General features: G+C 38.2%; 1 long non-coding RNA gene across 1 annotated transcript in view; it reads right to left on the bottom strand.

Annotated features, from left to right (window-relative positions):
- Positions 1-2,391: 2,391 nt before the first annotated feature.
- LOC112546546 (uncharacterized) overlaps positions 2,392-24,944 on the bottom strand; it is a 35,628-nt gene continuing 13,075 nt past the window's right edge. Inside the window, exons 2-3 of the long non-coding RNA XR_012906403.2 lie at positions 12,963-13,036; positions 2,392-2,534 (exon numbers count right to left, since the gene is read on the bottom strand). This is a non-coding gene — a long non-coding RNA (uncharacterized LOC112546546). The remainder of the gene's footprint in view (positions 2,535-12,962; positions 13,037-24,944) is intronic.

The raw sequence follows: 24,944 nt of genomic DNA, 5'->3' as shown, positions 1-24,944 counted from the left end.
TTTAAACAGCAATAATTGCATCCTCTTAAAAAGCAATAATAATCAAAGCTTTTATATTTTTAATCAAATGCACAATACACGGTGTTGTGTTCTGCTCTGCTTAAATTGCTGTTTGGAGAAAATAAAAGTTTACCCTTCCTTGCAGTCACCAATGCTAATAATGTGCTGAATTACATCCATTTCTGTTCCCTGAGGTAGGACCCTGACTAAAATAAAACCCCACTTATGTATAAGTCATATTGATTTATACATGACTTAATGCTGTGTTTCCTAAATGGAAAGAGTCTAGGTGGGTCACAGGGTTAGTGCAGGAGGTAGGACCTGTGACAGAGGGTGGTGGTTGTGGAGCATGCCCAGCACACATCCCACAATAACACCTCTGTGGAACATACATTTAACTTGGAACTTAATAAGGACCTGATGCAGTTCTTACAGAATTCAGTGCCCAAATTCCCATTGATTTCAGTGAGAAGAGAATCAAACCTTGACTAAATGAAAATAGCTGGTATTTAGATGTACCAATCATCCTCTGTTGTTTTAAGTTAAAAATAATGGCAGTTCCATCATGAAAATATAAAATCCCATCCTTCATATGGCTTTATTTTTCATACAATGTGTAAACATAGGTAACAGTAGGTCTGTCCCATAGCTGCCCCACCTGGCCAAGGCTCCTTGGCAATGGAGCTCCCCAGCTGTGTGCCCCCATTTCTGCCCCCACCTGACCAGGGCTCCCCAGAGACAGGGTTCACATTCCTGGGCACCCAGGCTCTCAGATCCAACCAGACCATGGATGATGCTGATCAGAGAATCCCGGATTTCAGAGGTTCAACCTATATTCCAGTTTTGGCACTGGACCATCTAGCCTTTGAGTACATTAACCACAAGGGGTATTTCTCTGTGGTTCTGCAGGCACTTCTGGATCACCGTGGGCATTTCATGGATATTAATGCAGGGTGGTCCAGAAAGTTGCTGATGCGTGCATCTTTTGGAACATGAGCCTGTCCAGGAAGCTGCAAGCAGGGACTTTCTTCCTCAACCATAACACCACCATGTGGGAAGTGGAAATGTCCATTGTGATCCTGACCCTGCTAACCCCTTAATCACATGGCTCAGGAAGCCATACACTGGGATCCTTGACAGGAAGAAGGAGCAGTTCAATAGCAGTCTGAGCAGCTGCAGAACGACTGTGGACTGTGCTTTTGACCTTTTGAAGGCCTGATAGTGATGTTTGTGTGGGAAATAGGACCTGGCCAATGAGAATATCCCTATGGTTATAGCCACGTGTTATACTCTTCATAATATTTGTGAAGGGAAGGGTGAAAGCTTCACTCCAGGTTGAATTGCTGAAGCACAGTGCATGGAGGCCAAGTTTGAACTGCCCGAGACCAGGGCTATTAGAGGAGCACAGCATGGGACCCAAAGCAGCAATTTGATGCTGAAAGTCAGTAATACACAATGGAGCACAATGGCTGTTTTGCAAAGTCGCTGCTGGAGTGAGGTTTTTTTTTTTTTTTTTTTTTTCAAAAACACCCACTTTTTTTAAATCAAAGGTTAGTAACCTGAGCAGGCAGAGCAGAGTGTCTTGAGGAAAGGAGAAATGAGAATAAATACAGATATTTTAAAAGGTAGAAAACGAATATATGGGAAAAACAAATTAAAAAAGAGAAAAGAGAAAAACGAAAGGGGAAATATAAACCAAGAGAGATAAATTTACTGTATTTCTTTTTAAATTTACAGAAAGTTTGCAATAATCAACATGCTATAAAATATTTACATTAAGTAAACTATCTACAAAGGGCCATGTTCTCATTTCATTTTTATAATGTAAGAAAGATGCAACTTCACTGAAGTAAATAAAGTTAAAACTGAAAGAGTACATATTAAATTCCAATGCCTATGTCTCATGGGCTTACTTACCACAAATAAACGGTGGTATTATGGGCTCAATTCTAGTTTCTCATTTGTTTTATATCAGTGACATTAATTGTATGGAAAAAGAAACAGCATTTTATGTTCATATGGGGGTGGACAGAAGTAAAACAAAAAGGATAATTAGGTAAAAGCAGCACCTTTTTAAAGGCTCTCTTTCTTAGAAATCTTTTTAATAAATAAAATAAACAAAAATAATACTAAATGTTTCAGTATGTACATACACAAATGTCTTAATGATATAATCTCGGTCCTGGAATAATTCCATTTATTTCATTGGATATACATAGGGATAAATTTGATGTGGCATTTTGTAAAGCAATAGTAGAAAAAAGCTGCAAATAATATCAAAATTACCCAAATACCCCTTTAAATCAATGCACTGCAGTGTGCTTATGAAGAGGGCTTTTATCACACTCTGCATGGATAGATTTTTATGAAGTGCATCTGGCAACATGCTTAGCAACACTACAGAGGAGTCCCAGTTTCAAAACTACCTTTACATAACATCTTTGTATGAAGGAAAAATCTCAGCTGAGGGAATGTAGCTATGTGTCTTACCTGTTTTGAAAGCCTGCTATAAACCCAGCTTATTCCACATGTACCTAAGCAGAATTTACATGAAAGAGAAAAAGAAATCTTCTGAGATAAATATAGATATACACTGCAGTCAAAGTTAAATATATTCTTGTAAGAGGTTGTCAGCCAACTCATACCTTTGACCCACGGAAACCCTGGGGCATCTGACCTCAGCTAACTAAAAGACAGCAAATAGAGAGATTGATTCCCCTCCATGTGGTAACAGAGTTCTCTGGTTGGAGAGGTCGGGCATCTATCAAAAGCTGGACAGGACAATAAAGTTAAGAAATCAGATGGCATCTGTAGCAAGTTATAGGATACATTATTTGAAGAATTAGGATTGGAAGCAAGGGAATGGAATGGATCTAACTGGTGAAGAGAAGTAAGATTTACACTGGGAAGTGGGTAAGAGAAGCAGGAGAAGCGAGATAATGGCTAAGAATCCAAACCAAACCTCCAAATCTTCTGAAGCTTTCCATCTTTACTGTAAGTACACACCAGATGGAGCACATAAGGCAGGATAATCTCTCAGAACATCCTCTCTAATCATGCTCAGACCCACATTATGTCTCCATCTGTCATGAGAACATTCCAATTTTTAGCAGTACATTTCTTCTGACCACAGAAAATATAAGAAGCCATTTCAAGTCTTTTTGTTTAGAAAAGGACGTCTTCTGTGCATAAGTCTTGAGTGCACTTACAAGTACCATTGACTTGCAGTAGGAACTGCATTTAGTCAGCACTTCTAATAATGTGTCCCTTTATTTGCTAATGAATTACGGCCCATTCCTGCAATTACACATTTAGGTTTACTCGTGAACTAAATGTATATGGAAGATGGTGCCTTTAGTTAGCAGCATTCTGGGAAGAATATCATAATTTCATATTGTTTAGCAATTTGCACTTCAGGACAGTATTCACACCTGTAAGATTTCTTACACAAAGTACGCCGGGAAAGAGGGCATTATTTTTCTTTTTAAATTCAATCAGCTTGAAAGCATGAAGAGATGCATCTATGAACAATACATTTCCAAGATAACTTCTTGATTTTAGAGAGTTGTGAGATTAAAAATAATGCTTCCTAAATTCATCTTGGGATGGGGATCATAGAATCATAGGACTGGAAGGGACCTCGAGAGGTCATCGAGTCCAGCCCCTCGCCCTCAAGGCAGGACCAAGCTCCATCTACACCATCCCTGACAGATGTCTATCTAACCTGTTCTTAAATATCTCTAGAGAGGGAGATTCCACCACCTCCCTTGGCAATTTATTCCAATATTTGACCACCCTGACAGTTAGGAATTTTTTCCTAATGTCCAATCTAAACCTCCCTTGCTGCACTTTAAGCCCATTACTCCTTGTCCTGTCCTCAGAAACCAAGAGGAACAAATTTTCTCCTTCCTCCTTGTGATACCCTTTTAGATATTTGAAAACCGCTATCATGTCCCCCCTTAATCTTCTTTTTTCCAAACTAAACAAGCCCAGTTCATGAAGCCTGGCTTCATAGGTCATGTTCTCTAGACCTTTAATCATTCTTGTCGCTCTTCTCTGTACCCTTTCCAATTTCTCCACATCTTTCTTGAAATGTGGCGCCCAGAACTGGACACAGTACTCCAGCTGAGGCCTAACTAGTGCAGAGTAGAGCGGCAGAATGACTTCACGAGTTTTGCTTACAACACACCTGTTGATACAACCTAAAATCATATTTGCTTTTTTTGCAACAGCATCACACTGTTGACTCATATTCAACTTGTGGTCCACTATGACCCCTAGATCCCTTTCCGCCATGCTCCTTCCTTGACAGTCGCTTCCCATCTTGTATGTATGGAACTGATTGTTCCTTCCTAAGTGGAGCATTTGCATTTCTCTTTATTAAACTTCATCCTGTTTACCTCTGACCATTTCTCTAACTTGCTAAGGTCATTTTGAATTATGTCCCTATCCTCCAAAGAAGTTGCAACCCCACCCAGTTTGGTATCATCTGCAAACTTAATAAGCGTACTCTCTATCCCAATATCTACATCATTGATGAAGATATTGAACAGTACGGGTCCCAAAACAGACCCTTGCGGAACTCCACTTCTTATCCCTTTCCAGCAGGATTTAGCACCGTTAACAACAACTCTCTGACTACGGTTATCCAGCCAATTATGCACCCACCTTATCGTGGCCCTATCTACGTTATATTTGCCTAGTTTATCAATAAGAATATCATGCAAGACCGTATCAAATGCCTTACTAAAGTCTAGGTATATGACATCTACCGCTTCTCCCTTATCCACAAGGCTCGTTATCCTATCAAAGAAAGCTATCAGATTAGTTTGGCATGACTTGTTCTTCACAAACCCATGCTGGCTATTCCCTATCACTTTATTACCTTCCAAGTGTTTGCATATGATTTCCTTAATTACCTGCTCCATTATCTTCCCTGGGACAGACGTTAAACTGACCAGTCTGTAGTTTCCTGGGTTGTTCTTATTCCCCTTTTTATAGATGGGCACAATATTTGCCCTTTCCCAGTCTTCTGGAATCTCCCCTGTCTGCCATGATTTTTCAAAGATCATAGCTAAAGGCTCAGATACCTCCTCTATCAGCTCCTTGAGTATCCTGGGATGCATTTAATCAGGCCCTGGTGACTTGCTGACATCTAACTTTCCTAAGTGATTTTTAACTTATTCTTTGTGTATCCTATCTTCTAAACTTACCCTCTCTCTGCTTGTATTCACTACGGTAGGCACACCTCCAGACTTCTCGGTGAAGACCGAAACAAAGAAGTCATTGAGCATCTCCGCCATTTCCAAGTTCCCTGTTACTGCTTCTCCCTCCTCACTAAGCAGTGGGCCTACCCTGTCCTTGGTCTTCCTCTTCCTTTTAATGTATTTATAAAAGGTCTTCTTGTTTCCCTTTATGCCTGTAGCTAGTTTGATCTCATTTTGTGCCTTTGCCTTTCTAATCTTGCCCCTGCATTCCCGTGTTGCTTGCCTATATTCATCCTTTGTTAGTTTCCATTTTTATATGACTCCTTTTTTATTTTGAGATCATGCAAGATCTTTCCTACACAGTGGAATTGTTTGCTTTTGGGCCCTTAACAACGTCCCTTTGAAATACTTCCAACTCTCCTCAGTTGTTTTTCCCTTCAGTCTTGCTTCCCATGGGACCTTACCTACAAGTTCTCTGAGCTTATCAAAATCTGCCTTCCTGAAATCCATTACCTCAATTGTGCTGGTCTCCTTCTACCTTTCCTTAAGATCATGAACTCTATTATTTCATGATCACTGTTCCCCATACTGTCTTCCACTTTCAAGTTCTCAACCAGTTCCTCCCTACTTGTTAAAATCAAATCCAGAACAGCTTCTCCTCTGGTAGCTTTTTCAACCTTCTGAAACAGAAAGTTGTCTCCAATGCAGTCCAGAAACTTATTGAATAGCCTGTGCCCCGCTGTCTTAGTTTCCCAACATATGTCTGGATAGTTGAAGTCCCCCATCACCACCAAATCTTGGGCTTTGGATAGTTTTGTTAATTGTTTAAAAAAGGCCTCATCCACCTCTTACACCTGGCTAGGTGGCCTGTTGTAGACTCCTAGCATGACATCACCCTCATTTTTACCCCTTTTAGCTTAACCCAGAGACTCTCTACACAGCTATCTCCTACGTTCATCTCCACTTCAGTCGAAGCGTGTACATTTTTAATATACAAGGCAACCCGTCCTCCCTTTTTTCCCAGTCTGTCCTTCCTGAGCAAGCTGTACCCTTCCATACCAACATTCCAATCATGCGTCGGCCCCCCTTGGGGGTGGTACCAGCTCGTCCCCGGCCCAGGGCATCCCAGGGGCCAGCTGTGATGGCCGCCCCCTCCACCGCCGGCGGGTCCTTTTAAACCGCACTTGCAGAGCCCCTTGCAGAGCCCCTCTGGGGGCGGGGCGAGTTCGCCAGCCTCCCTCCACCTGTCACTCCCCGCATCCGCTCCCTGCAGACGCACGCCGGGGGCGGAGCCAGCTGCCATGGAACGACGCAGCCATGGGGGCAAGCTCAGGCATTGCCGTCTGCTGCCCGCCAGGTCGCGTTGCCCCAGCGCTGCCGCTGGGGTTGCTATCTCCGGTGGCCCCGCCCCGGGTTTCCGCGTGCGGGTTGCCTGCAACCCATCACAGGTACAAACAAACTAAGGCCATGTCTACACTAGATCCGGCAGCTCAGCTTAAGGTGTGCAACTCCAGCTATGTAGAATACATAGTCTAGTTTAAGCAGAGCTTGGTGGCATCCCTACAGAGGGAAGTCAACAGAAGCAAATACTCCTGTCAGTCTCCCTTACTTCTCCCAAAAGGAGTACCAGAAACAGGAAGGGGCACCACCCTCTGAGTTTGTTTATTGAGTCTTAATTTGACTCTCTAAATCAAACTCCGGAAAATCAATCACAGTAGCAGCAATTTTCCTTTTGGTGTAGACAAGGCCTAAGATCTGGCTGAAACTCATCATGCACATATCTGAGACTCGCATGGCTTAAAATGAGCTTTGGATCAGGCCTCTTTTTCAGGACACTTTGGATAGTTTCATCTATGCAATGTGTGTTCTTTTGCTGCACTATGGTAGGTTTATACCCATTTAAAATTGGAGCTGATTCTGTCTAACCTTGGGTTTCACAAATGTAAACTGACCATTCCTTCACTACAGAAAGGCCCAAATGTTCACATCTATTCATCTGACCCGTTGGGGACACTTTATATACATACGTAGGAAGAGGTACCATCTGGTCCATGATTCACCCTTCATTCTGCTAGTCTTGTTTTAATCTTACAGCTGATATACGCTAATGTGAAACTTAAAGCTATAAAAGGGCAAGGAAAGAATTCCAGTTGACCTGTACATACAAGCCATAAAGAATTCCAATAACAAATCTATGTTCCAGAGCCCAGAAGGGACAGTTCTAAAAAGATGAGCTTTAATTTAATTTGAAAAGGGACAAGGATATCCATAAATTTTACAACTTTTAGGGAAAATTTCATCATTAAGAGTCTACCTCAAGATATTTGAACTGTATGTTGTGGAATATGCAGAATTACCGATATTTACAGCACTGCTTTATTCCATGTATTAAAAATCAAACTTTATCTTATTAATATTTCTATTGTGGTTGTGCCTAAAGGCACCTTTTAGGGAACAAGGCCAACTGTACTAAGCACAAAACAAAAAATGATCCCCTTTCAAAGAGGTTGTAAAATAAGTAGGATCAACAATAATATTTCAAGCTGAGATTGTGATAAAAGGTTAAGGGAATTAGACACCTATCTCCCATTGAATTAAAATTCCAGAGTCATTATTTAAATAACTCATATTTTAAAAATGTAATGACACTTAGTTGTTCTGATTCCATGGAAGGATGGTACAAGCAAATGGATTTGCATATTATTGGTATATCAGAGATATATGTCAAGTTCAAAAGCTTTTAGACACTGAATCAAAAACTGTGCCATTACACAGATAACAGGCTGTAGTATTTGTTTACTGCCATCCACAAAGATCCTCATGAAAGTAAAATCTCTCATTAGCTTAGCCTGCTGAGTCAAAATTTGACTAAAGGAGAGTTATTTACTCCTTCCCATAACATAAGAACTAGGGGTCACCAAATTAAATTAACAGGCAGCAGGTTTGAAACAAACAAAAGGAAGTACATCTTCACAGAATGCACAGTCAACCTATGAAACTCCTTGCCAGAAGATGTTGTGAAGGCCAGGACTACCACAAGGCTCAAAAAGGAGCTGGGTAGGCAGGGACGGTGTCTCTAGCCTGTGTTTGTCAGAAGCTCGGAATGGATGACAGGGGATGGATTTATTTACTTATTCTCTTCACATAATATCAGAAGAAAGATTGCCTGGAGTGGGGGAAACCAAGCTGCAACCAAAGAATATACAGTGATCACAAATAAACTCTGTAGCAATAAATACATCACAAGAAATATTACAAGATACTTTTCTGGAAAATGAAAATGCTTCACTGTTAAAGCTCTCTGATTTTACTAGACTTGAGCAGGAAGATCACAAAGGGAAAAGATGATCTCAAAAATTCCCTTATAAAAATGACCTTTTCTATAGGTTTTTATAAACTTATAATTTTATTATAGAACCCTTTACAGTGATTTTCAAAAAACCCAGAATATAGATTTTCAAAGTAATTTGTGTAGAATACTACTTATTCTCTTCCCTTCATCCCTCCCCCCCAATTAAATTTGAGAGGTGATTTCTTAAAGTTGGGAAAGACTTGGAAGAGACATTTTTAAAAGTCAATTATCCTCAGGTCAGCTGACTAAACAAAGCATTTCTGATATTTGGGACTAGAAGAAAAAGTTGTTGTGCAATAGATTAATGTCTTCTCTATTGCATGGCAGTACTTTGCAATAATGCACAGAACATTGATTCAAGTGAAAAGGAAGATTATTTTTATCTTTATCGGTAATTGTTTATTTTAGTGCAGTTTAGTGTTTCCTTACCATCTGCCTTTTATTAGATAATTGAATTTTATGTGGCTATTTTACTTCAATTAAATGGTACATTTCTCATGCCACTATTACTTCCATTTCATTGAATCTACACCTCTCGTCTATAGCTTGAGCAGCCATTCATTCACCCCAGCTGAAAGAACAATTGCAGGATTTTCTCCTTTCTAGTTGCCTACTTTAATTTCACTAACATGTTTTGGTTTTGGCAGCCCAAAGAGCTTGGTTCAGTGGTAACTGTATGGGATCTAATTTGTTCATTACTCCCTTCTCTTCAAATGATGCTTTCTGCCTTTAATATCTATTTTCACTTCCTGATTTTAATTCCTCATCCTTGATTTATATTAATGATGCTTATAAATTTTGTGCAAGAGGTGGAGATTTGGTTGAAATATATCCAAGCAGTACCTGCTGTTTCTTTCTCCCTTTTATTAATCTGGAAAATATGTTCAGAAAGAACACATCCCTGCACATTAGAAGGATTACATATTATGGTTACAATGGCCTTAAAAGTATCTAGGGAAATAAATCGCATAGATTACAGAGAAAGAATAGGTAAGATGGATGGATAATACTAATCATGGTGTAGATATTTTTCCAATTTAAAAATAGTTTATACTAATATTTCAATGTGTAAAGAGATCAATGATTCTCTCTGATCTTCTACTAAGCTTTTATGATTTACGACTATGACATTATCTTTCAATTACCTTGTTTTATTAAGCTTTTGTATATAATCCAGTGAAGAGTCACAAATGTTTTGAATCAATTCAACAGCTATAATTTTAGTTGAATCTAGAATAAATAGCACAATTTAAAAAAATAAAAACTACGGGGCAGATCTTTTTTGTGTAATTAACTTATTACTGATGATTTACATCATGTGAAGACCAGATCCTACACAGCCAATGATGGCTCTGACTTGAGAAAACATGTAAGCATGTATGTAAGTTGATCTGTATTCAGGAGAGCATTTAAGCAAATGGTCCTGCTGACGGGGGAGGCGGGGGGGCAGGGAAGCAAAGGGGGCAACTGTCCCAGGGCACAGAAATTCTAAAGGGCTCAGGTCTCTGGGTGCCGTTGTTGCTGCAGTAGCAGCTGTGGTGGCCATGAGCTACTGCAGCACTGGCAGCACCCAAATCCCCAGGCCCTTTAAATCACTGCTGAAGGCTGTGCAGTGCACTTTGAGCAGCTTTGAGGGCAGGGGAGGGTGACATGGCATGTTCTGGGCAGCACTAAGAACTGGCTGCCGCTGGTCCCACCCCTTCTTCCCAAGGCTCCACCCTTTCTGGGAGCATGGAGCTGACTTTCCTATTTTACCAAGGGGCCTGGGGTGGCTGTTGGCTCCCCTGTAAGCACGTGTGCATGTGCTTTCCTGGATTAGGGTATATAACTATAAGCTATATGGCTGATACCGTTGACTAAATTAATACTGGAAGGCTGGATCTGCTCCTTTTGCAGTATTTAGAGCAGAGGAAATTGGTGATCTTTTGAATTGGTAACAGTACTGAAAAACTGAAAAAAAATTGTTGGCTCCAAAATCAAACTTTTTCATTCTCTCTCTCTCAAATGAAGAAGCGAAAAATGTTCTGGTTTGAAACAACATTTTGCTCAAACAAAAAAAGAATAAAGCAAGCAAAATTTCTGAACAAAAACAGTGATTCAAACTGAAAAGTTGAAACATATTGTTTTGAGAATATCAAAATAAATGGACTTCACATTCTTCCCCCCCCTTTTTTATTGACCAAAATTTGCCGAATTTCATGAATAGTTTCAGTCAAACCAAAATTTCATTTTTTGCCTACCTACTGTCTGAAAAATGCTCACATTTCTAAACTCAGTGGAGATGTTCTATTGATTTAGATGAAGCAAGATGCAACCTATATTTGCATGTTAGTTTAAGTGATCATGAATGGTAGTATTTCATATGCTTAATTGAATTAAATAATATACATGATTATATGAATGAATAATAATATTTAGCTTTTATGTAGCACTTTCCACTAAAGGAACTCAAAGAACTTTACAAAAGAAGGTAAGATTCAAACCATTCTTCAGTTAATTTAGTGACTATTAAGTACATTTAACTAATATATATCCCCAGCCATTTGTGACTATAGAAGAGCAAATCTTTAGCACATGCTAAGCTAGTATTCTCTAAAATCTTGAGTTGGATGATAAGACAGTTCACATTTCTTTTGAAGAAAATACAAAATTTTTTTAGTCTGAGAGCATAACATCTGATGTCATATAAAGATAATAATATTCTTTTTACGTCTGTGGCATTTCTTTATTTTTTCTCTGCTAATGTTACTTAGAAGCAAAACTGGCTTAAAAGCAAACTAAGGCATGTCTCAAAAATTACTTTGATAATGCTAATATGCCCTTTAAAATTGAGGCCAGCTGGGAAATTGAAAGGGTGACAAGTGGAACCAGCTTGTTAAAGGTTGGCATGTTACCAGTCATTGGCATGGCCTAAATGACAGTAACAGTATCTGGAAAGTGGTTGATAAGGAAATCCTGTTATAATGCTGTGCTAGTTTCTTTCTTAAATTACCTCGTATATGATTTTATTTGTACAGTTTCTTGATTTTCTGACAAATTGATTTTTTTACTGAAATGCTCGTGTGCTTAAACAAATGCATGAGAAGTGGTTTTCAGCAGTTCTTTGGAGACAGGAAAATCCAATGTATTCTGAGTTAACTTGGTCACCTGGGGAGTTCTTTCAAGGACCCCCCTTCAGTTCAGAAGGCTAAAATTCATGATAATTTATGGTGGAATTTTCAAAGGTGTTAAAGGAATTAAGGGCCTAAAACCAAGATCCTTTATAATATTTCGGCACCTAACCCACCCACTCGCCACACTGGATCTGAAGCAAGCTGTTTTGAGATATTTGAAACAAATCCATCCTTAAGTCTTACCAGAACAACACTGGAAGAAGGATTCTGGAGAAGGGCTTTTTCTTCAAAAGACAAAGGAAAGAGAAGAGTTGCAGTAATTACAGGAAATGTTCGGTGCAGAATTACAATCATATTCTTGCCTTAGCTGATTTTGGAGGGAGAAAGGGAAGCACACAGTAAGCTAAAGACCAGCAAGACTGAGAAATAAAAAGGTTATTGGAAGAACAGACTGAGCCACCGTGTGGGAATTAAGCACCCACTGGGGGAAAAAAACGGGTGGGTTCATGAAGGGACAAATTAATCTGTTGTGGCCCCAATGCTTGGACAGTGGCCTTGCCCCCATTCCACCTGTGCTCCACCCTGAGGCCCCGCCCCTGCTCAGCCTTCTGTCCTTCCAGCCCCATCTCATGCTCTCACAGGAGGAGGAGATGGAGAGAAACACCACATGGCAAAAACAGCACCTGTTGACTGAGTTTAATTTTGCTACCATGTACAGTCTCACTGATTGCAAAACTGAAGATGGGTTTTGCATTTTCATTTAAAAAGACCCCCTAATTTCTACTGTAAACCAACATTTTGCAAATACCTACTCACTTTAAAGCCCTCATACCCAACTAGAGAACTTATATCCTTCTACATAAAGCATACTGGGGTCCCAATAAGGGGAACACTACGAAGGAGCATAGTAGAGAATAAAGCCCCAATCCAGCAAATCCAGTCAAAAAGATTGCTCAAGTGTTTGGATCGTGGCTTAAATCCGGTGTTCTTTTCCCTTTAAGTTAATTCCCTTTTCTGTGTTTTTGAGTGGAAGAGTGTCACCTTACTTTTTTTCCTCAACTACATATTTTTTCTCTGACTTTAATTAAGCTGTCCTGTAGTTCACATGTTTCATTAGCTTGGCATGGTTGTCACAACTCTGTCACAAGAGGGTCATAATATCCATCCTGCTATTGACATTTGTATTCATGCTGAATACATTCAGTCCCTGACATCTAAGATTTTCACAGGCTTTTTCTACTGTAAAATCATCTTATTATGCTGTCAATAAAATGCTAAAGAAGAGATTACCTGAAAATAAATCCACAGCATTTGTTCCTTCTCGCCAGTCAACTTGCCAGCTAGTGGCAGCATGAAAGAACCAGCTATGAAAAAGAACAAATAGAAATTAAATTGGTAAATCACAGTGAAACTCCCCATAGTATATCAGCAAGAGCAAATCTCAAATTTTCAATGTATCTTAATGGTGCAGTAAGAACCTGCAAGCAAGATGAGCTACCTTTGTATCAATAGTCACACACACAAATACTTCTATGGCCAATGTTAAATGGCATTTAAGTGATCCATAATCATGGATAAATTTATCCTCACAGCCATATAAAAATTGTGAAATATTTCCGTTTTACAGAAGCCCGTCACATTCAGTGATTTTGCCCAAGAAAACTGAGAAACTTTGTGGCAGTGTCAATAAGTAAATTCAATTACTCCTGGCACATAGCTCAAGTAGTTAACCACAAGACCCTGCTTCAGGGCAGGGTTCGCTTCAGATATTAAAATGTATTTATTTTTCCCCTAAGAACTAGATTTTCCTGCTTCCTGCCCAATAGAACGTAATAGATTTAATGTATATAATCAAATATAACTTTAGCTCTTTGGGTATATCTACACTGCAACACTATTTTGAAATAACTAGCGCTATCCCAAAATAACTTAGTCCACGTATATACAGCAGGCAGTTATTTAAAAATAGTGTCAAAATATTGTCAAGCTGGAGGACTTCTTACTCCACGTCTTGTAACCCTCATTGTAGGAGGAATAAGGGAAGCCAGAAGAGGAGTGCACTATTTCAAAATAAGTGCTGTGTAAACGCTCCCTATTTCAAAATAAGCTATTTGAAACTAAGATATGCAATTGACATAGCTCAATTTGCATAGCTTGTTTCGAGTTAAGCCCTGCAGTGTAGATGCACCCTTTTTGTGTTAAACAAGAATAGTAAATTTTCATACCTCACGTCAAATTTTATCTTTTATTGTTCTGAGCACTGGAATGGATTCTATAATTATCAAAACTGTGTTTCTGGCTTACAGACCATCCAGCAAAATTTGAACAGGAATGATACTGGGAATGGCATAGTTTTAGCTACACAATTGTATGAGGTTTGCTGTAAAAACTATGTGCTTGTAGAATGCCATACTTCCACATGCTTAAAGCTCTAAATACCTCTTGTTGAATGAATCCAATTAAAGTTCTTTTTTAAAGAGGCTATTAGCTCACAAGGTAATTCACTGTCACAGAAACTTGTAACACCTAAAAGAAAGCCAAAGAATTATGTTTATGTGCCAGCTGACTATTAAGACTGTGCTTATTGATGTTTAGCAGCTATACAATGGGAATGATATGACTCTATAACATTGAAATTACAATAATATTTCAGGCACTCGCTTAAAAAAATGGCCAAATAATCTCCCTACGAGTTTTATGAATTGCTTCAGGCACATCTTTGCCCCTCTAGATGTTATCCTGTCTTTGTTGAAATATTAGGAGCATTGCAACTGTTGTAATTCCATCTACAGGTCTCTTCTCCAAGGGTAACTGTTGGTCTTTTTGTCTATGTCAGCCTGTGAAAACAGATCAGCTGGAGATGGTATCTCCACTTTCCTGGAGTATAATTTAACACTACATCATAATTCCTTAACCTTAACATCCTTCTTTGAATTTTCATGGGACACACATTCAAAATATTTGCATATATATAGCACAAACACGATTATCATTCTCACTGCAAAATCTTGTGCTATTTCCCATGAGATCATGTGATGAACTAAAATGCCATGAATCATTGCTGACACTAGAAAGAGTAGCCTGCAGCCTGGATAAAGTATGTTAATAGTGTTATGCAATTATAAAAGCAACATTAATGCGATTCATCCCACCATGATATAATCACTGATGGAATTTTTTGTATGCACGTGAACAAAATTGTCACCAACTACTTTTCTTTCTGGATATTTCTCATCCCTGCACTTACCATTATATAATGTCAGAAAACATCCTAATGGTCCAGGCTAGTCCTTTTGGGTCTTTCAGGAGATGGCATCTCAGACAAACTGTTTTGAGTTTAGCAATTTTATTACACAATGTTTGTACTAACTTAAACCAGCCAAATCAACAAGCAACCTAGTAGAGCCTTCCTTCTTCACATTAGTGCTTTGTGCTTAGCATTCTTTTTCAAAGCAGTATACAAACATTAATTAACAAAAGGCCCTGAGGTTCCAGGTTTCCTTTCACTGAATGTCCCAGTATCCCTCTGGTCTGAAGGGCCCAGTAATAGGAAAGTTATTATCATGTTTCTAGATTCAAATGATTAGGCGTTAGGACCCTGGAGGAAAGGAGCAGGGGAAAGAGAACTGGTAAGAGCGATACTGCAGGAATTGAGAGCTACGTGTCTAAGGAAAACGGTTATAAGTGCATTTTTAAGAGCCATATTGAATAGTTTACAGCACTATATAACCAGCAATTTTCCTGCAGCCTAAACACAAATGGCATGCTATTAAATTGGCCTTTAAATTACAAAATTCTAAACTACATCTCTTCCATCTGCACTTACTCCTCTTGAAGCACAAAGGCTATACTCCCTCTCTTCTGATGAATTGCACTGTTGTATTCACATCTGTGGCCCCAGGTATTCAAAGAGGCCTAATGATTCTATGTGCCCGACATTTTGCATCTCCAACTTAAAAGTCCTCAAAGGGACCTGATTTTCATTAATTGCTAAACACCACCCTGTTCAAAGTAGGTCCTTCTTAAATATGAGGACCAAGAACACAAGCTTCCAAAAACCACCTGTCCCTTTGCCTGACTTTTTTCCACACCTTTGCATGTGCCAGTGACTACTTTAAAAATTACCACTTTTATCAAAAGCAGCATAAATCTAGTTAGAGCTTAGCTCAAACTTCTCTTGAATTTCATCTGGCTACTCGTTCCTAGAAAAGACCAATCCATTTCTTCTCCCCTGCTTTCTTATGGTGCTTCTCTAAGGTAACATCTCACGATAGGAGTCTCTGACATAGCTTCCATATTCCACTGGAATCCTCCATTCCCAGAGAAGAACTGATCTGATCCATCTCTCAACTTTGTGCAATTAAGATCCCAGACAGTATTGTTTCACTACTCTTCCAAAGTGAACCTCTTGAAATTTGAGGTTCATCATTCCCCCTATTATTTGCAATGGACATCCAGATGACATTTTATTTTGTCAAAAGCAAGACAGCATAATTTTTCCTTGGGATTATTTTCTGCTGTTTTCTCTAATTCTCCTTTTTAAAATTTTATAATTTGAACAAGAAAAATATTAAAATGAGCACAGTTTGTCAGTAATAAACAACATTGTCAAGGGCTTAATTGCACAAGGTTGGTAGATGTCGAGAGCACAAAATACATGGCATAATAAAACAAAATTATATTTAGTCTGCATTAATGTAAAGTAAATTAGATATAATCAGAACTATTGAATGCAGTTAGACTCATATTTAGCAAACCCATATTTCCTTTAGTTTTTAACTAATAAACATTAATCGGTGACAACCTGAACCTCAAAATTCAGACTCCAGAGCCAAATTTTACCAAGGATGGTGTGTATTCTGTTGGTCCTCTTGACTCCTTCTTGACACCCTGAAAAGAGCTTTCTTTTGGGCTTAGGATCCTTGCAAAGAAGGGAGGCCAGGATCTTGGAGCTTGTGCAGAGGAACAGGGCCATCCTATGCAATCATGGGATCTGGGTGCTGGATTCTCTGATTCCACCACATGGTATAAACCCATCCTTTCCCCTCCACACTACATAGATTCCTCTGAATTTTCCTGTTATCAGAATCTATCCACATGTTCATCCTCCATGACTTTCTCCTACAGATTCTTCCTCTGGGAAGGAAAGGGTTGCCTCCCTCTCCCTCTCCCTCTCCCTCTCCCTCTCCCAGTAGAGCTAAAAGTGGTGCACGTTACTGTAAGGATATCAGATCTCATGCTTCAGTGTTTAAGCTGATCAGACTTGATATTTGTTGTATCAGGAGGGAGGTTTCCATCCTGCATCCAAAGTGCTTCATATACAATTGACGCTGGATGACACAGTGACTCCATAGAAATCAGTGGCAAAATTCCCCTTGCCTCTAGAGGGCACCTATTTCAGTATAGGGAGAGATGTGTTGTCTTTGTTTGAAAGAAAATATTGACCAAGGAGGCAAGATACAGAGAGTATCTGACACTGTAGACCCTATATTCCTAACTATACTGGAAAAGTTCATGTTCTAACCCATGTCCCGGCTTACTTGCTGGTCATTTAGTGCACCTTTGGCTTTGACTTTTTTTCTGGTTTCACTTTAGTAACTTTTAAAGAATAAAATTGTTTCCATTCACTTTTCATTTTGCTGCTTCAATTAGAGACATAAACCTACTTAGTTTTATTTCACTTACTTGTATTTTGTAATGCATCTCACCAATAACTTTTCTTAAAATGACTATTTGCCACTAAAAAGTCAAGCTTTTGGGTTATCATATGCGAGGGAGATTCCTTGAACTCCAGAGACATCAGGTAATATCCATTTCCATTCCATGTCCAGGACCTCTGACTGACCCATGAAGGAACAGACACCTTTAAATTTCTGGAGAGTCCTCAGAAAGATTTGCCTACTGGAAGCTTTAGAAGATGAAGAAAAAAATCCCCAAAGAGAATGGAGGCCCTCTCCTTCCTGCACAAGATGGCTGCAACTGAGGGCATGGTATCTATGATGGGCCTGCTAGAGAAAGTTCCTACACAGTAACTATCAAGGCCACAACACAAGTATCTCCTGTATTTCAGTTAACTCTTCTCTACAAACACTGACAGGATGGATAAATATTTAGTGGAACGCCAGGTGCAAGAGCGCTCTGGCAAAGTGCAGAGAAAACTCACTGACCTGTTTCTCTTAAATCTAATTTGGCAGACTTCTTTTGAGGGAAGGTCTCCTCCCCACAGTAATCTAGAGTTGGAGAGTTCCTGAAGGAGCAGAGAAAGAAATTCCACTAGCGTTTGTTTCCCAGTTCCTTGCAGGATTTCTCAGCTGCTGAGTGATTCTAAATTTGATTTAGAGAGAGCAAATAGGTTCCTGGCACCTAAGCCAATTTCAAATGCCAAACTTCATGCACCAATTGTCAAATTTCTCAGTTTTACTGGAGAAGAATAAATAATGAAGCTAGCTCATGGGAAGAATGTTTTGAGAGATGCCAGAAAATTAGATAACAATTTTTCAAGATTTTGCAAAAGATGTAGTTGAGCAGAGATCAGAATTTAGAAGAGCAAGGGAATTTGCCAAGCAGTGAGGGCTCAAATACTATAAAGCTCCCAGCTCAGTTGCATATCAAGGTTGATGCGGAAGTGCATCTGTTCCTAAAACCACAAAAAGTGGAACATTTTTAAATAGCCTACAATGATTGAGTACCTGTTCTATTTTATGACACGTTTACTTCCCACTTGTCACGTCTGCCTTACCCGCATTTATGAACTTACCAAGTTAATGTGACTAACTAACATACTTTGGTTATCTCTTCTGCTCCAAGTTTTTTGTGTGTTTTTTTAAACTTTTGTGGCATGTATATTAAAACTCAACAAATGAATGAGTGGGAAGCATGAGAAACTTACCCATCCCACCTCACCTCAAACTGATCTCATGTGATTGTGGACAGGAGGCATTTAAATTGTGTATTAGCAATAGTAGGTATCCCTGGTCCTGTATTTTTGCTGGGGAATTAATGAAACATTTGACAGTATCCGTTAATGAAAAGATCAAATGTTCCTACCTATTTGCTATTAAACTATTAACAAATCCTACCTATTAGCTCAGAACACCAAAGAAAACAGTGGGGAGTGACATAGTCCCCTGTTTGTTAGAAATTTGAGGGTTCAACATTTTTGGTGCTAGTAGAGAACAGATTATTTCTGGGTGTCCTCAGTGCCCAGAAGCTTGACACATCATATGCTGGGAGTGTGAAACATTGCTCTCCACCCTGAAAGACATCCTGGATAGCGTCACAGAAGCTGAGCAATGTAGTTGTACACCGTGTGGACCAATGGAGCAGAAAAGAAGACCAGTGTGAGTTGCTGAGATACAAGGACAGTGATTTCTGCTGTCCCTATAACTCCCTAATTCCTCCTCCTCATCCTGTCCCTGCTTGTCCACTCCTACCATTGTCCCTGCTCCTCCACCCCATGCCCTCTTACCCTTTCCTAATCTCTTTCACAAAACCCCTCTCTCTGTGAACCCCTCATCTTCTGCAGCCTCTACTAGTAGTTTGTCTGAGCTCAAATCCCAAGTACACAAACAAAGTGAAAATAGAAGCATTTTTCAATTTTATTGTTTGTTGTCTTCTTTGATGCTGTACTTTACAATTTGTGGGAACTGTTCAATTGCTCCTGTAAGCTTTGTGTTTTATTTAATATGAGGAAGGGAAACAAGGTTTGGTTGTAAACTAAAAGTCAGAGGGAGCAAGTGGTCCTAGAAGAAAAGACAACATATAATGTTTTATTCAGTGTACCAAGAGTTTGCTTTGGCACACTGAAAAAAGATTACCCTTTAGGAAATTGTATGCAATCATATCTTTGACATCCCAAATTAAGACATACTATGTTTATGAAGTGTACAATCCCTTTCCATGTTCTGCAATGCAGATATTCCTTTTTGGTATGGGAAAAATAGCCTGTTAAAACAACAATTTCAATAATGGATTGTAAAGGAACTCTCATCCTAGATAATATGGACTATTCTTCCTTTCCCAACCCTTCTGAGATATACAGTTGGTTTAGTTTTGTTTATAGCAATAAGTGTTTGATAAGTGGTTTCTTTTCCTACATTTGGCAATATGCTTTTTATATTTTTGCTCTAACTTGTCATTCTGTGTTCTTCCCTATTTCCTTTTTGAGTCCTCTTCTCTTTAGTCCCTAGACATCTGACAAATGGCAAGCATCTGGCATCTGGCAGTATAACCCAAAATCTGTGAAATAAATGTCTCAGACTCTAATAGATTCCCCACATTGGGTTCTACATGGGAAGCAGGATGGGATGTAATAAAGCAAATGGTACTTTGTACTACATATTCAAAAATAATTCCTAACATAGCCAAAGAGATCCTGGATCTTAATTTAATTTCCTGGAATGTAAAGAGTCTCAACATTCCAATTAAAAGAAAAAGGTATTATTAATACAAATGAAAGCCAAGGCTGATATAGTACTTTTGCAGGGGGCACACTTGACGAAAATTAAGGCTGCTAAGTTAGAACATGACTGGATAGGAGACAGTGTATTGCTGTCTCTGATCCAAATCCAAAGGAGTAGCCAATCTCTTCTAGAAAGCATTGGCAATACCACTTTGAATCAATTTCTATTGTTCAGGGCAGATTTTTAATCCTTAAAGTCACTATAAATTGATCAAAACTAATAATTGCTAATATGTATGAGCCTGACCTTGATGATCCTGAAACCTCTCATAGGCTCTTTACGAAGTTATATTGAGAACTCTATATCCCTACTGTGATTTTAAATAAGCTGCTTGATCCTTCTGTGGATCCTCCTCAGACTCATAAGCCAACCAAAATTAGAATGGTTCTGGAGATGCACGCTGAAGGATTTGGAACTATGCATTAACTGTCATTTTATACATCCAATGGGTAGGGAATCATCTATAGGGTAGCTCCTGATTCCCTGGAGAATTCTTCTTGATGTCCAGGGACTTGTTTAATTCTGTAATTGACTGCTCCATTAAATACAACTGCCTATTATTCTTCAAATAGCAAGAGGCCTGAATGAAAAACTGCCATGTAGATGGAGATTTAATTCTTCACTTACTATAGCCCCATTGCAAAATTTTTATTGAACAAGAAATTAGCTTGTGCCTGGAGACAAATGAACCCTTGGCATCTTCCAACAGGCTACTGAGAGAGCCACTCAATGCCTATTTGAGGGATAGAATTATAAGTTTCAGCTCTGCCAAGAAGAGGGAACATGGAAAAAATGATAGCCCTAGGAATAAAAGTAAAAGAGCTCAATTTGTCTTCTGTTACAGATCCATCTGCAGATTTGCTGCAATCTCTGATTAATTGTAGATATGAACTCAATAAGCTGCACTCAGTGGAGGATGAATTTGCCCTCTTTCAACTCAGGCAAGACTTCTGGGAATTGGATGATAAAGCTGAAAACAGCCTAAAGACAAGAGTTGTCTGCATCCAAAATCATAGCTATCCATAATAAACATAGTAAATTATGCACACCAGTAAAGATATCAAATGTCTATAAAGATATAATGACTATAAATACCTTCACAAATGGAACACCTACTTCACAGATGTTTTGGATCAAATTTTCAAAGTAATACATTGCCATAAATTACTGCAGTCCAGCATAGAAACTCCTCAAATGGAAGTAGTATATGTGGTTATGTAAGTACTGTGCTGGGTTAACTCAACTATAAAGATTGTGTGTTTTGGTGGCTGCAAGCATTACCAAGTGACTAAATTTCACACAAATGGAGGAGTAGGTCTACGTCTAGAAAAGAGCAGCACTATTCAAATATATCTGAGGAAGCAGTTAAAGTATGAATAACTTATTGCTATAGACAACGATTCTATTAATTTGAAGAGATTTGGACCTGTGTCTTGATAAAGTTGGATAAAGAATACCGAGAGATCAAATAATGCAAGATTTCTATTCCACCTGACCTCTTTTCTCCCTCTTTTTGCCCTCTGTCTCCTCCTCCCAATTCAATTGTGTGTGTTTTCTCATTAGTATTCCCAACCTACCATGTGATGTCTGTTCAATATTATTTGAATATGCATTGTCTGTTTTGCAACAGTGACAAGATGTAAAGTTGCATAATCACACAATTTTATTGGATATGCTGTGAGATGTGTAGTATTGGACAAACTATATGTCATTTATCTTTTTAAATTGTTTCTTTATGCCAATTAATAAAACCAAACGTCAAGATTTTGCTGAAGTTACCATACCTATATTTGGGAAAAAAAACCCCACCCAAACCACATAAGCCGTGCAAATTTACCTTACCTTAATCTACTATATATTTTAGAGAGCTTGCCTGTAGGTTTGATAAAGATCTCCTCCTAAATAGTAAGAGCTAGGAACACCAAAATCAGTATGTAGCTTCTTCTTATCATAACTTAAAGCAACATAAAGGGTCTGGTTGTGCCAAGAAAACAGGATGTGCCTGGAATGGGATTGCTTCTCATAAAACCAAACAGAAATGAGACTGAATCACCAAAGCAAGTACAGTCCTCAAAACTGACTTAATTGAATGAACATGGAAGGAGACTGCACCAAGATGAGCCAGAAAAATAGGATGAATGTGGAATAGGATTGCTTCTTAATAACCCTTACAGAAAAGAGATGAAATGGAGAAATTTGGAGTAGTGCTCTGTTTTGGCACAGCTAAATCAATGCTTACGGTTTGAAAACCAGAAGACAGTATTACTGGAAACCAAATTGACTATAGCCCTTTTTTTGTTAAAACGTAGTAATTGATAACAGTTTATAGGGATAAAGAAAAAAATACACCTCACAGAATTCCCACTTTTAAAAAATTACAACAAAAAAAAGACAAATTTTAACAATCCCTTTTTAAAGAAATCCAAAATAAAAATTAACAATAAAAATAAGACAGTTTTTTTGAAAAAAATACAGTCATTTAAATAAAGCATGTACGTTTTCCTTTTATTTAAAAAAAAAACCACCTTTATTAATTAAGGATGTGAGCAATGCCAGGGAAATTGCTAGTTCAAATGAACATCTTAATTATCTAGATTATTGTCTTGCTATAGGAAAGCACAAATTCTGGTCTGCAAGCAGTTAGCCTTGCTTTAGCTGTCCATCAGAATAAAAACAAATCAATTAATTGTGTTTGTTTTTCTGCTTTCATTTGTCAAACTCTTAAATAAAAAGTGCCAAGGTGAACACACTTATGTTTTCAGTGAAAAAGGACCTTTTTGCCCTCTCAACCCTGTTGGATATAGTTCTCCTGATATTAATGTCATTGGAAATATCATGGAAACATGACTGCTTGTGATATTTCCAATGGAAATACCAACCAAAAAACTATTCAAACATTATTTGTTTTGTAAATATCATAAGGATATTTACGGATAAGAGCAAAGTAAAAGGGAGAAATGGAAAGCTGAGAGGACTGATAAGAATGAGAATGGAAACTGAGAAAACTCTTAACTGTATTGTAGCAAACAGTTTTGGATACAAGCATACAAATCCATAGAAGAAAAAATGTTCTGGAGAAGGTTCTCATATTGGATGTGAAAAGATTAATAAGATTTTAATATGCAAAAAGATCAAGAGAAATGGAAACCAGTGGAGAAGAGTGAAAGAGCTGAAGAAGACACAACAGTTTTGCAACTAAGTGTTGGTTAGAGAAGGGAGCTAAATGTATCAGAGAGAATACAAGTGATGGAATACATAAATAGTTCTTATATGTATGCATATTGACATCAACACTTTAGCACATTGAGGTAAATATTTAATGGAGAATTACTGAAATACATTTTGTTTAACCAAATTATAATAAATTATATATTGTTAATGCCCACTGTTGGGAATTAATAATAGCATGGATATGGGTCATGGATTCAATTCCTTCCCTAATTCTAACAAGTAATTTACATTGATGTGGGAACAGATCTTCTTGCAAGTCATCCTTAGTGAGCAGAGGCTAAATGTACCTCGGAATAACTAGGCAGACCAAAGATTCTCTTGATTCAATGGAAGTTGTGTCGACTTACTTGCTCATTTTGGACCCAAAACTGATTGCCAGCAAACTCACTGAGCAATGATCTTGGAATAAATATATAAATGATGTGAATTTTAAGAAGCTTTGTACTGTATAACTATGAGAATTCATTCATATCCAGGCTTTCAAAGTCCCATAAGTTTCTAGAAACAGGATAGCAGATAAGTGTAACTGAGCTGAATCAAACTCTTCAGTGTATTGGTTAGCAAGTAGCTGATTAGAACATTTAAGTTTTTCATTTAATGTTCCAGTTTATCTTTAGGAATTGGAAATGAAAGGAGTGGCCGATTAATTACTAATGATCAGTTAAGAGATCCGTAAGATGTGTAACATAGGCAATGGGAAGTCACATGTCCAAAAATTTCTCTTTTATATTTTTATGGTTACACTGTTCCCTTTGTCTGCCTCCCTGGTTAGCCTCATGAGGCAACAAAAGTTATATCTGAGACCCAAGTGGTATGCACAGGTTCTTTTCTCTTCCTGGACAATTCTAAATGCACAGTAAATAGTGTTCACTTAAACATAAGTGAAAGGAAATCAAACTCTTATCCTAATTTTCACATTCCTTTAAAAAAGCAGATAAAGCCTTCATTCTCTTTCAAATGCATTAGGGCACTTAATATCTTCAGAGAAATTTCATTTATTCTGCAGGAATGAAACCAAACTTACTTGGATAAAAATCTTAAAAGTTCTTTTTTTTTTCAGCATACTTGTCTGAGCTGGTGTGAGATAATATACTGTCTAGAAAACAGCTCAAAGATAAACCATAATCTTAAGGATTCATATGACATCTGTTGATTATTGTGTTATGAGATGCCATATCATTCCATTCCCATACACATATTTTACTAATGCAATAAATGTTTCCAAACTGTAATGATCAGACTGCTTAACATTAATTAATTTTTCCCTTATATATTTTGAGAACTGAGTTTCATAATTTGTTGATTGATCTGTCTTGCTTTGCTGATTCAGCCAAATTTTCAAATAAAATGGTTATTTGCTTTGATAATTGAATTGTGAAGTCTCATAATTGAGATATATAATTAACTAGGTTTGGGCATATTTTAATGACTATATAGAATTGTCTATAATACTGCAGTGCTCAATTAGCATTTTGTGTTACATGCTCAACTCAGCCTCTTGTACAATAGATGAGTTAACTACATCCTTACTAGCATGTACTACTAGTAAATTCTCAGCTCAGCATAACAAGACTGGGTA

The sequence above is a fragment of the Pelodiscus sinensis genome, chromosome 10 (assembly GCF_052426305.1).
Source record: "Pelodiscus sinensis isolate ZL-2025 chromosome 10, ASM5242630v1, whole genome shotgun sequence".
NCBI classification, from domain to species: domain Eukaryota; kingdom Metazoa; phylum Chordata; order Testudines; family Trionychidae; genus Pelodiscus; species Pelodiscus sinensis.
This window is presented reverse-complemented; position numbering and strand designations above follow the sequence as displayed.